The sequence below is a fragment of the Bombina bombina genome, chromosome 8, assembly GCF_027579735.1.
Source record: "Bombina bombina isolate aBomBom1 chromosome 8, aBomBom1.pri, whole genome shotgun sequence".
Lineage (NCBI taxonomy): Eukaryota > Metazoa > Chordata > Amphibia > Anura > Bombinatoridae > Bombina > Bombina bombina.
The window spans coordinates 187830662-187845563 of record NC_069506.1 but is presented as its reverse complement, the minus strand read 5'-3'; positions in this window follow the sequence as shown (position 1 = coordinate 187845563).

Sequence of the window (14902 nt, the reverse complement as noted above, 5' to 3'; positions counted from 1 at the left end):
GACATAAGATTGTTTCATATAGATTAATATAAATGCAAGTGATGAGGGGAGAACAAGATAAAAACAGGGCATGTGACAATTAGTAGGGGTGTTAGAAGACTAAAGTGACATGTGAGTGATAAAAATAATATATAATTATATTTATATAAATTGATAGACTTGCCATCATTCAAAGGGATCTATAAGGCCCTATGATCCTGATAATAGGTAAAAATAATTGGTGAAGTGCATCAATGGGGGAGTAGATGTGGGATAATATAATAACTATTAGATATGGACAAGGGACATACCACATATGTGTCTACCATATGGTGATATACGGAAGAAAAAAATATATATATAACATACAGTGAGTGCATGATAGTGGAGAAAGTGCACGTATGCACTAAAAATGAACATATTAGAAGGGACTAGGTGGTATATGCAATAAAAGGCATAGTGAATAAACGAGGGAAGTGAGACTGTGATAGCGTCTCTTGTAATAGAAATAAAGAGTGAGAGGAGGGGGGGGAGGTGGAAGGGAAAAGGGGGGTGTGCAGGTAGTGATAGAGTGACATAAATAATAAAGGAAATATATTCAATTATTATAAAAATAACCCAATATTGATGTGAGAGGAAGGATGATAATCAAAATGCTGCTAGGTCCATATTAAGGTTGAGACCAGAGGGAAATAAGGTCTTTAAATAGGATATAGTAATAAATTATACAGTGTGTAACAGAATTGGTTCAAAGTTCAATAGATACTTATACCAATTTTTTCCCTGCCTTAGGGTACGATTTACTAACATACTGTTTTCATACAGCTTAACAAAATTATGTAATTCTTTTGGTATATGTATGTTAATAGCATGTTGTCCTTATGATAAGAGATTGTTTGCATAACTTATATTATTGTTAATTTTTTGAACATTTGTTTAATTCTTGCACCACTGATCCCTATTTTGCATATTGGTATGGCCCATTAGGGGTGTGAAATTTTTCTGATCATTGATTGGTTATCAACTAGTTTAAATATGGAAGCTCTGAGAATGTTTGTATAGCCTGATGAAACAGTGTGTACCACTGAGAAACGCATGTTTTTATTGTTATTAAACCTTTTAATATATTTTTTAAATTCTCTGGTTGCTGCCTTATCATTTCTCTCTCCCTGGGCTGGGCCTGGTGAACTTCCTCTGGCCTCTATTACCAGGATTCCGCTGGAACTCTGGTCACTAGGATCTGGCTGGATATCTGCTGTATAGCTCCACTTGTACTCCCCTTTGGACATCCCTGGACTCTCCCTGGTGAGACGAGGATCTCCATCTGTGTGCTCCATCTTTTGTGGTCGACCGGACGACGTGTAGTTCCGGACTGCGATTTCTGCACTTTATTGTGCGCTTCCAATTGTGAGTAGGATTCTTGTGATCATTCTGTGTTGTTGTCATTATCTTATTGATCTGCACCATGTGGCGCCCTCTATCCAATAGACATGTGCACCGCTAAAAAATTCGGTTCGTTTTCGGTTCGGATCGATTCGGACTTTTCGAATTTCGTTTCGGATCGAATCTGATTCGGCAAAATTTGAATAAATTTGTTCGGATTTATTCGGATCCGAATAAATTCGTTTCGGATTTATTCGGATTCGGCTGAATTCGGTTCTATTCCGTTCCGAAATTCGGTATGTTTTTAGTACACTAACACCCATAAACTACCTATGAACCACTAAACCGAGGCCCCCCCACATCGCAAACCCTATAATAACATTATTTAACCCCTAATCTGCCGATCGGATATCGCCGCCGCCTACATTATAGCTATTAACCCCTAATCTGCTGTCCCTAACACCGCCGACCCCTACATTATAGTTATTAACCCCTAATCTGCCTCCCCCAACGTCGCCGCAATCTAACTACAAGTATTAACCCCTAATCTGCCGACCCGATATCGCCGCCGCCTACATTATAGCTATTAACCCCTAATCTGCTGTCCCTAACACCGCCGACCCCTACATTATAGTTATTAACCCCTAATCTGCCCCCCCAATGTCGCCGCAATCTAACTACAAGTAATAACCCCTAATCTGCCGACCCGATATCGCCGCCCGCCTACATTATAGCTATTAACCCCTAATCTGCTGTCCCTAACACCGCCGACCCCTACATTATAGTTATTAACCCCTAATCTGCCTCCCCCAACGTCGCCGCAATCTAACTACAAGTATTAACCCCTAATCTGCCGACCCGATATCGCCGCCTACATTATAACTATTAACCCCTAATCTGCTGTCCCTAACACCGCCGACCCCTACATTATAGTTATTAACCCCTAATCTGCCCCCCCCCAACGTCGCCGCAATCTAACTACAAGTATTAACCCCTAATCTGCCGACCGCAAATCGCCGCCACTATAATAAATGTATTAACCCCTAAACCGCCGCACTCCCGCCTCGCAAACACTATAATATATTTTATTAACCCCTAATCTGCCCTCCCTAACATCGCCGCCACCTACCTACAATTATTAACCCCTAATCTCCCGCCCCCATCGTCGCCGCTACTATAATAAGGTTATTAACCCCTAAACCTAAATCTAACCCTAACACTAACACCCCCCTAACTTAAATATAATTTAAATAAAACGAAATAAATTTACTATAGTTAAATAAATGAATCCTATTTAAAACTAAAGACTTACCTGTAAAATAAACCCTAAGATAGCTGCAATATAACTAATAGTTACATTGTAGCTATTTTAGCATTTATTTTTATTTTACAGGCAACTTTGTATTTATTTTAACTAGGTACAATAGTTATTAAATAGTTAATAACTATTTAATAACTACCTAGCTAAAATAAATACAAATTTACCTGTAAAATAAATCCTAACCTAAGTTACACTAACACCTAACACTACACTATCATTAAATTAACTAAATAAATGAATCCTATTTAAAACAAAATACTTACCTGTAAAATAAACCCTAATATAGCTGCAATATAACTAATAGTTACATTGTAGCTATTTTAGCATTTATATTTATTTTACAGGCAACTTTGTATTTATTTTAACTAGGTACAATAGCTATTAAATAGATATTGACTATTTAATAGCTACCTAGTTAAAATAATTACAAAATTACCTGTAAAATAAATCCTAACCTAAGTTACAATTAAACCTAACACTACACTGTCATTAAATAAATTAACTACAAGTACCTACAATTATCTACAATTAAATAAACTAAAGTACAAAACCCCCCACTAAATTACAAAAAAAAACAAACACTAAATTACAAAAAATAAAAAAATATTACAAGAATTTTAAACTAATTACACCTAATCTAAGCCCCCTAATAAAATAACAAAGCCCCCCAAAATAAAAAAAAATGCCCTACCCTATACTAAATTACAAAAGTTAACAGCTCTATTACCTTACCAGCCCTGAACAGGGCCCTTTGCGGGGCATGCCCCAAAGAAAACAGCTCTTTTGCCTGTAAAAAAAAAACACAATCCCCCCCCCACATTACAACCCACCACCCACATACCCCTACTCTAACCCAAACCCCCCTTAAATAAACCTAACACTACCCCCCTGAAGATCTCCCTACCTTGAGTCGTGTTCACCCAGCCGGGCCGAAGTCTTCATCCGATGGGGCAGAAGAGGACATCCAGACCGGCAGAAGTCTTCATCCAAGCGGGGCAAGAAGAGGTCTTCCATCCATCATACAAGTACCAAAATACAAACAAACACTAAATTACAAAAAATAATAAAATATTAAAATAATTTTAAACTAATTACACCTAATCTAAGCCCCCTACTAGCTATTAATATAGCTTCAATATAACTAATAGTTACATTGTAGCTATTTTAGGATTTATATTTATTTTACAGGCAACTTTGTATTTATTTTAACTAGGTACAATAGCTATTAAATAGTTAATAACTATTTAATAACTACCTACCTAAAATAAATACAAATTTACCTGTAAAATAAATCATAACCTAAGTTACAATTACACCTAACACTACACTATCATTAAATTAACTAAATAAATGAATCCTATATAAAACTAAAGACTTCCTGTAAAATAAACCCTAATATAGCTGCAATATAACTAATAGTTACATTGTAGCTATTTTAGCATTTATATTTATTGTACAGGCAACTTTGTATTTATTTTAACTAGGTACAATAGCTATTAAATAGATATTTACTGTTTAATAGCTACCTAGTTAAAATAATTACAAAATTACCTGTAAAATAAATCCTAACCTAAGTTACAATTAAACCTAACACTACACTATCATTAAATAAATTAACTACAAGTACCTACAATTAAATACAATTAAAAAACTAAACTAAAGTACAAAACCCCCCCCCACTAAATTACAAAAAATAAAAAAATATTACAAGAATTTTAAACTAATTACACCTAATCTAAGCCCCCTAATAAAATAACAAAGCCCCCCAAAATAAAAAAAAAATGCCCTACCCTATACTAAATTACAAAAGTTAACAGCTCTATTACCTTACCAGCCCTGAACAGGGCCTTTTGCGGGGCATGCCCCAAAGAAAACAGCTCTTTTGCCTGTAAAAAAAAACACAATACCCCCCCCCCCCCACATTACAAACCCACCACCCACATACCCCTACTCTAACCCAAACCCCCCTTAAATAAACCTAACACTACCCCCCTGAAGATCTCCCTACCTTGAGTCGTGTTCACCCAGCCGGGCCGAAGTCTTCATCCGATGGGGCAGAAGAGGACATCCAGACCGGCAGAAGTCTTCATCCAAGCGGGGCAAGAAGAGGTCTTCCATCCATCAGAAAAGTACAAAAAAAACAAACAAACACTAAATTAGCAAAAATAATAAAATATTACAATAATTTTAAACTAATTACACCTAATCTAAGCCCCCTACTAGCTGTTAACATAGCTTCAATATAACTAATAGTTACATTGTAGCTATTTTAGGATTTATATTTATTTTACAGGCAACTTTGTATTTATTTTAACTAGGTACAATAGCTATTAAATAGTTAATAACTACCTAGCTAAAATAAATACAAATTTACCTGTAAAATAAACCCTAACCTAAGTTACAATTACACCTAACACTACACTGTCATTAAATTAACTAAATAAATTAATCCTATATAAAACTAAATACTTACCTGTAAAATAAACCCTAATATAGCTACAATATAACTAATAGTTACATTGTAGCTATTTTAGCATTTATATTTATTTTACAGGCAACTTTGTATTTATTTTAACTAGGTACAATAGCTATTAAATAGATATTAACTGTTTAATAGCTACCTAGTTAAAATAATTACAAAATTACCTGTAAAATAAATCCTAACCTAAGTTACTATTAAACCTAACACTACACTATCATTAAATAAATTAACTACAAGTACCTACAATTAAATACAATGAAATAAACTAAACTAAAGTACAAAAAAAACAAACACTAAATTACAAAAAATAAAAAAATTACAAGAATTTTAAACTAATTACACCTAATCTAAGCCCCCTAATAAAATAACAAAGCCCCCCAAAATAAAAAATGCCCTACCCTATACTAAATTACAAAAGTAATCAGCTCTATTACCTTACCAGCCCTTAAAAGGGCCTTTTGCGGGGGCATGCCCCAAAGAAAACAGCTCTTTTGCCTGTAAAAAAAAACACAATACCCCCCCCCACATTACAACCCACCACCCACATACCCCTACTCTAACCCAAACCCCCCTTAAATAAACCTAACACTACCCCCCTGAAGATCTCTCTACCGTGTCTTCACCCAGCGGGCCGAAGTCTTCATCCGATCGGGCAGAAGAGGACATCCAGACCGGCAGAAGTCTTCATCCAAGCGGGGCAAGAAGAGGTCTTCCATCCATCAGAAGTCTTGATCCAGGCGGCATCTTCTCTGTTCATCCATCCGGAGCGGAGCGGCAGCATCCTGAAGACATCCCACGCAGAGCATCCTCTTCTTTCTTGATCCGACGACTAGGTGACTGTACCTTTAAGTGACGTCATCCAAGATGGCGTCCCTTGAATTCCGATTGGCTGATAGGATTCTATCAGCCAATCGGAATTAAGGTAGGAAAAATCTGATTGGCTGATTCAATCAGCCAATCAGATTCAAGTTCAATCCGATTGGCTGATCCAATCAGCCAATCAGATTGAGCTCGCATTCTATTGGCTGATCGGAACAGCCAATAGAATGCGAGGTCAATCTGATTGGCTGATTCCATCAGCCAATCGGATTGAACTTGAATCTGATTGGCTGATTAAATCAGCCAATCAGATTTTTCCTACCTTAATTCCGATTGGCTGATAGAATCCTATCAGCCAATCGGAATTCAAGGGACGCCATCTTGGATGACGTCACTTAAAGGTACAGTCACCTAGTCGTCGGATCAAGAAAGAAGAGGATGCTCTGCGTGGGATGTCTTCAGGATGCTGCCAGCTCCGCTCCGGATGGATGAACAGAGAAGATGCCGCCTGGATCAAGACTTCTGATGGATGGAAGACCTCTTCTTGCCCCGCTTGGATGAAGACTTCTGCCGGTCTGGATGTCCTCTTCTGCCCGATCGGATGAAGACTTCGGCCCGCTGGGTGAAGATACGGTAGAGAGATCTTCAGGGGGGTAGTGTTAGGTTTATTTAAGGGGGGTTTGGGTTAGAGTAGGGGTATGTGGGTGGTGGGTTGTAATGTGGGGGGGGGGGTATTGTGTTTTTTTTTTACAGGCAAAAGAGCTGTTTTCTTTGGGGCATGCCCCGCAAAAGGCCCTGTTCAGGGCTGGTAAGGTAATAGAGCTGATTACTTTTGTAATTTAGTATAGGGTAGGGCATTTTTTTATTTTGGGGGGCTTTGTTATTTTATTAGGGGGCTTAGATTAGGTGTAATTAGTTTAAAATTCTTGTAATTTTTTTTATTTTTTGTAATTTAGTGTTTGTTTTTTTTGTACTTTAGTTTAGTTTATTTCATTGTATTTAATTGTAGGTACTTGTAGTTAATTTATTTAATGATAGTGTAGTGTTAGGTTTAATAGTAATTTAGGTTAGGATTTATTTTACAGGTAATTTTGTAATTATTTTAACTAGGTAGCTATTAATTAGTCAATAACTATTTAATAGCTATTGTACCTAGTTAAAATAAATACAAAGTTGCCTGTAAAATAAATATAAATGCTAAAAATAGCTACAATGTAACTATTAGTTATATTGTAGCTATATTAGGGTTTATTTTACAGGTAAGTATTTAGTTTTATATAGGATTAATTTATTTAGTTAATTTAATGACAGTGTAGTGTTAGGTGTAATTGTAACTTAGGTTAGGGTTTATTTTACAGGTAAATTTGTATTTATTTTAGCTAGGTAGTTATTAACTATTTAATAGCTATTGTACCTAGTTAAAATAAATACAAAGTTGCCTGTAAAATAAATATAAATCCTAAAATAGCTACAATGTAACTATTAGTTATATTGTAGCTATATTAAGAGCTAGTAGGGGGCTTAGATTAGGTGTAATTAGTTTAAAATTATTGTAATATTTTATTATTTTTGCTAATTTAGTGTTTGTTTGTTTTTTTGTACTTTTCTGATGGATGGAAGACCTCTTCTTGCCCCGCTTGGATGAAGACTTCTGCCGGTCTGGATGTCCTCTTCTGCCCCCATCGGATGAAGACTTCGGCCCGGCTGGGTGAACACGACTCAAGGTAGGGAGATCTTCAGGGGGGTAGTGTTAGGTTTATTTAAGGGGGGTTTGGGTTAGAGTAGGGGTATGTGGGTGGTGGGTTGTAATGTGGGGGGGGGATTGTGTTTTTTTTTTACAGGCAAAAGAGCTGTTTTCTTTGGGGCATGCCCCGCAAAGGGCCCTGTTCAGGGCTGGTAAGGTAATAGAGCTGTTAACTTTTGTAATTTAGTATAGGTTAGGGCATTTTTTTTATTTTGGGGGGCTTTGTTATTTTATTAGGGGGGCTTAGATTAGGTGTAATTAGTTTAAAATTCTTGTAATATTTTTTTTATTTTTTGTAATTTAGTGGGCGGGGGTTTGTACTTTAGTTTAGTTTTTTTAATTGTATTTAATTGTAGGTACTTGTAGTTAATTTATTTAATGATAGTGTAGTGTTAGGTTTAATTGTAACTTAGGTTAGGATTTATTTTACAGGTAATTTTGTAATTATTTTAACTAGGTAGCTATTAAATAGTCAGTATCTATTTAATAGCTATTGAACCTAGTTAAAATGAATACAAAGTTGCCTGTACAATAAATATAAATGCTAAAAATAGCTACAATGTAACTATTAGTTATATTGCAGCTATATTAGGGTTTATTTTACAGGTAAGTCTTTAGTTTTATATAGGATTCATTTATTTAGTTAATTTAATGATAGTGTAGTGTTAGGTGTAATTGTAACTTAGGTTATGATTTATTTACAGGTAAATTTGTATTTATTTTAGCTAGGTAGTTATTAAATAGTTATTAACTATTTAATAACTATTGTACCTAGTTAAAATAAATACAAAGTTGCCTGTAAAATACATATAAATCCTAAAATAGCTACAATGTAACTATTAGTTATATTGAAGCTATATTAATAGCTAGTAGGGGGCTTAGATTAGGTGTAATTAGTTTAAAATTATTGTAATATTTTATTATTTTTGGTAATTTAGTGTTTGTTTGTATTTTGGTACTTGTATGATGGATGGAAGACCTCTTCTTGCCCCGCTTGGATGAAGACTTCTGCCGGTCTGGATGTCCTCTTCTGCCCCATCGGATGAAGGACTTCGGCCCGGCTGGGTGAACACGACTCAAGGTAGGGAGATCTTCAGGGGGGTAGTGTTAGGTTTATTTAAGGGGGGTTTGGGTTAGAGTAGGGGTATGTGGGTGGTGGGTTGTAATGTGGGGGGGGGATTGTGTTTTTTTTTTACAGGCAAAAGAGCTGTTTTCTTTGGGGCATGCCCCGCAAAGGGCCCTGTTCAGGGCTGGTAAGGTAATAGAGCTGTTAACTTTTGTAATTTAGTATAGGGTAGGGCATTTTTTTTTATTTTGGGGGGCTTTGTTATTTTATTAGGGGGCTTAGATTAGGTGTAATTAGTTTAAAATTCTTGGAAATTTTTTTATTTTTTGTAATTTAGTGTTTGTTTTTTTTGTAATTTAGTGGGGGGGGTTTGTACTTTAGTTTATTTAATTGTAGATAATTGTAGGTACTTGTAGTTAATTTATTTAATGACAGTGTAGTGTTAGGTTTAATTGTAACTTAGGTTAGGATTTATTTTACAGGTAATTTTGTAATTATTTTAACTAGGTAGCTATTAATTAGTCAATAACTATTTAATAGCTTTTGTACCTAGTTAAAATAAATACAAAGTTGCCTGTAAAATAAATATAAATGCTAAAATAGCTACAATGTAACTATTAGTTATATTGCAGCTATATTAGGGTTTATTTACAGGTAAGTATTTTGTTTTAAATATGATTCATTTATTTAGTTAATTTAATGATAGTGTAGTGTTAGGTGTTAGTGTAACTTAGGTTAGGATTTATTTTACAGGTAAATTTGTATTTATTTTAGCTAGGTAGTTATTAAATAGTTATTAACTATTTAATAACTATTGTACCTAGTTAAAATAAATACAAAGTTGCCTGTAAAATAAAATAAATGCTAAAATAGCTACAATGTAACTATTAGTTATATTGCAGCTATCTTAGGGTTTATTTTACAGGTAAGTCTTTAGTTTTAAATAGGATTCATTTATTTAACTATAGTAAACTTATTCGTTTATTTAAATTATATTTAAGTTAGGGGGTGTTAGTGTTAGGGTTAGATTTAGGTTTAGGGGTTAATAACCTTATTATAGTAGCGGCGACGATGGGGGCGGGAGATTAGGGTTAATAATTGTAGGTAGGTGGCGGCGATGTTAGGGAGGGCAGATTAGGGGTTAATAAAATGTATTATAGTGTTTGCGAGGCGGGAGTGCGGCGGTTTAGGGTTAATACATTTATTATATAGTGCGGCGATTTGCGGTCGGCAGATAGGGGTTAATACTTGTAGTTAGATTGTGGCGGACGTTGGGGGGGAGGCAAATTAGGGGTTAATAACTATAATGTAGGGGTCGGCGGTGTTAGGGACAGCAGATTAGGGTTAATAGTTATAATGTAGGCGGCGGCGATATCGGGTCGGCAGATTAGGGGTTAAATACTTGTTAGTTAGATTGCGGCGACATTGGGGGGGGCAGATTAGGGGTTAATAACTATAATGTAGGGGTCGGCGGTGTTTAGGGACAGCAGATTGGGGGTTAATAGCTATAATGTAGGCGGCGGCGAGATCGGGTCGGCAGATTAGGGGTTAATACTTGTAGTTAGATTGCGGCGACGGTGGGGGGGGCAGATTAGGGGTTAATAACTATAATGTAGGGGTCGGCGGTGTTAGGGACAGCAGATTAGGGGTTTAATAGCTATAATGTAGGCGGCGGCGATATCGGGTCGGCAGATTCGGGGTTAATACTTGTAGTTAGATTGCGGCGCCGTTGGGGGGGGCAGATTAGGGGTTAATAACTATAATGTAGGGGTCTGCGGCTGTTAGGGACAGCAGATTAGGGGTTAATAGTTATAATGTAGGCGGCGGCGATATCGGGTCGGCAGATTAGGGGTAATACTTGTAGTTAGATTGCGGGCGACATTGGGGGGGGGGCAGATTTGGGGGTTAATAACTATAATGTAGGGGTCGGCGGTGTTAGGGACAGCAGATTAGGGGTTAATAGCTATAATGTAGGCGGCGGCGATATCGGGTCGGCAGATTAGGGGTTAATAAGTGTAAGATTAGGGGTGTTTAGAGACTCGGGGTACATGTTAGGGTGTTAGGTGCAGACTTAGTGTTTCCCATAGGAAACAATGGGGCTGCGGTGTTAGTTTTTTTTCAGCCGAAACTCCATTGTTTCCCTATGGGGGACATGCCAAATCTTAACGAGCTAATTCGGATTTATTCGGGAGATACGGCAGCTATTTCGGATTCATTCGGTAGATTCGGAAGTATTTTAATTCGGAAATCCGAATCGATCCGAATCTCCGAATTTACCGAATTTCCGAATTAATCCGAAACGAACCGCACATGTCTACTATCCAATTCCTTCTAGATTTTCCATCTGTGTTCCTGGCATACACACTCTGGAGGAGCGGCCTATATTCCATCTTCTCTCTGGATTTTTGCCCACCCACGCACCATCTGGGCCCATATCTTTGGACTCTGCTGGACTTGATAAGTCACCTCATTGTTTGGACTTATATCCACTTTCTTATATATACATATTATTTGATTTCGTGTTATTCCATATTATTAATATTCTTCCTTTTTATATTTCTTTATCTTTTTATATCTTTATTGTTAAATGGGTTTTTAGTAGTTTTATATTTATCAATTACATTTATTAGAAGTTAGGATTTTGTATAATTACTATCTATTGTTGATAGATTCATCCCCCATTAATATTCTACCACTATCTTGAAGGGATTATTTATCCCAAGTTAAATAATACCATTTATCTGAATTTATTTTTTGCTATTATAGTCCTAGGCGCCTCTTATTAGTGCCCTGGTGACTTCTGTGTCCCCATTGGCACTAAACTTTTCTTTTAATATTTTTCTTATGTTTTGTAAATATTTTTTTATTTTTTGTAACTTAGTTCTTTTTATTTTTTGTACTTTAGTTAGTTTATTTCATTGTAGTTATTTGTAGGAATTTGTATTTAAATTTATTTATTGATATGTAGTCTTAGGTTTCATTGTAGGTAATTGTAGGTATTTTATTTAATTAATTTAATGATAGTATAGTGTTAGGTTTAATTGTAACTTAGGTTAGGATTTATTTTACAGGTAATTTTGTAATTATTTTAACTAGGTAACTATTAAATAGTTATTAACTATTTAATAGCTATTGTACATGGTTTAAAATAATTACAAAGTTGCCTGTAAAATAAATATAAATCCTAAAATAGCTATAATATAATTATAATTTATATTGTATGCCTATATTAGGATTTATTTTACAGGTAAGTATTTAGCTTTAAATAGGAATAATTTATTTAATAGAGATAATTAATTTCGTTAGATGTAAATTATATTTAACTTAGGGGGGTGTGTTAGTGTTAGGGTTAGACCTTAGCTTTAGGGGTTAATACATTTATTAGAATAGCGATGAGCTCCAGTCGGCAGATTAGGGGTTAATAATTGAAAGTTAAGGTGTCGGGCGATGTTAGGGAGGGCAGATTAGGGGTTAATACTATTTATTATAGGGTTAGTGAGGCGGATTAGGGTTAATAACTTTATTATAGTAGCGCTCAGTTCCGCTCGGCAGATTAGGGCTTATAAATGTAGGCAGATGTAGGCGACGTTGTGGGGGGCAGAATAGGGGGTAATAAATATAATATAGGGGTCGGCGATGTGTAGGGCAGCAGATTAGGGGTACATAGGGATAATGTAAGTAGCGGCGGTTTACGGAGCGGCAGATTAGGGTTAATAATAATATGCAGGGGTCAGCGATAGCGGGGGGGGCGGCAGATTAGGGGTTAATAAGTGTAAGGTTAGGGGTGTTTAGACTCGGGGTACATTTAGAGTGTTAGGTGCAGACGTAGGAATTGTTTCCGCATAGCAACAATGGGGGCTGCGTTTAGGAGCTGAACGCAGCTTTTTTGCAGGTGTTAGGTTTTTTTTCAGCTCAAACAGCCCCATTGTTTTCTATGGGGAATCGTGCACAAGCCGTTTTTGAGGCTGGCCGCTTGTGTAAGCAACCTCTGGTATCGAGAGTTGAAGCTGCGTTAAATATGCTCTACGCTCCTTTTTGGAGCCTAACGCAGCCTTTATGTGGTCTCTCAATACCAGAGTTATTTTTATGGGTGCGGCCAGAAAAAAGCCGGCGTTAGCTTTTCTGTTCGTTACGACAAAACTCCAAATCTAGCCGTTAGTGATTAGTTATTTGCGTTGTGGGTTTGGCAGTTTTAGGGGTTAATAGATTTATTAGGTTAATTGCGATGTGGTTAATGGTGGATTAGAGGTTAATAGTTTAAATAGATAGTTTGCATTGTGGGGGCAGTTGGCGGATTAGGGGTTTAATAGATTTAATAGATAGTTTGCGTTGTGGGGCATGACAATTTAGTGGTTAGATACATTTATTATAAGATGTGATGTGGAGGGTGGCAGATAGTGGGGTTTTGAAGTGTCGGGTTTAGATTTTAATGGGAAAAAGGTCTCAAAGAGCACCTTTTCCTGTTTTATACCTAGCTGAGTTGGGTTGTAATTTTTGTTAGTGAATCAGCAGCCTCCGACATTGTATTTACGGTTTGAATGGGTATAATTTAAAGAGTAGTGGTTTCCTATACTTGGTATGGGACACGATAATGTTTTCAGCCAGCTGGAGTCCGGTTGCCGAAATTGGTTATAAGGGACTGTTGGAAGCAGTCGATAAACGATATTGCCTTCCGACAGCATGTTTATCGGTTTGCGACGTGAACGCAAACTGAATTACGGGCTCAATGGAAACGAGCCCTTAGTAAGCTGGAGACTTTGAAGCCCAGCCTGCTCTATATGCACTTTTTCACAGTGCAATCTTACATGAGAGTACCCTATAGTGACAATTATTTTTAACCCCTTAATGACCACAGCACTTTTCCTTTTTCTGTCCGTTTGGGACCAAGGCTATTTTTTACATTTTTGCGGTGTTTGTGTTTAGCCTGTAATTTTCTTCTTACTCTTTTACTGTACCCACACTTATTATATGCCGTTTTTCTCGCCACTAAATGGACTTTCTAAAGATACCTTGATTTCATCATATCTTATAATTTACTATAAAAAAAAATATAAAATATGAGGAAAAATTGAAAAAACACACTTTTTCTAACTTTGACCCCCAAAATCTGTTACATATCTAAAACCACCAAAAAACACCCATGCTAAATAGTTTCAAAATTTTGTCCTGAGTTTAGAAATACCCAATGTTTACATGTTCTTTGCTTTTGTTTGCAAGTTATAGGGCCATAAATACAAGTAGCACTTTGCTATTTCCAAACCACTTTTTCCAAAATTAGCGCTAGTTACATTAGAACACTAATATCTTTCAGGAATCCCTGAATATCCCTTGACATGTATATATTTTTTTTTTAGTAGACATCCAAAGTATTGATCTAGGACAATTTTGGTATATTTCATACCACCATTTCACCGCCAAATGCGATCAAATACAAAAAATCGTTCACTTTTTCACAAATTTTTTCACAAACTTTTGGTTTCTCACTGAAATTATTTACAAACAACTTGTGCAATTATGGCATAAAATGGTTGTAAATTCTTCTCTGGGATCCCCTTTGTTCAGAAATAGCACACATATATGGCTTTGGCGTTGCTTTTTTGGTAATTAGAAGGCCGCTAAATGCCACTGCGCACCACAAGTGTATATGCCCAGCAGTTAAGGGGTTAATTAGGGAGCTTTTAGGGAGCTTGTAGGGTTAATTTTAGCTTTAGTGTAGTATAGTAGACAACCCCAAGTATTGATCTAGGCACATTTTGGTATATTTCATGCCACCATTTCACCGCAAATGCGATCAAATTGAAAAAAAAGTTAAATTTTTTCACAATTTTAGGTTTCTCACTGAAATAATTTACAAACAGCTTGTGCAAATTATGGCACAAATGGTTGTAAATACTTGTCTGGGATCCCCTTTGTTCAGAAATAGCAGACATATATGACTTTTGGCGTTGCTTTCTGGTAATTAGAAGGCCGCTAAATCTGCTGCGCCTCACACGTGTATTATGGCTAGCAGTGAAGGGGTTAATTAGGGAGTTTGTAGGGAGCTTGCAGGGTTAATTTTAGCTTTAGTGTAGAGATCAGCCTCCCCCCTGACACATCCCACCCCCTGGT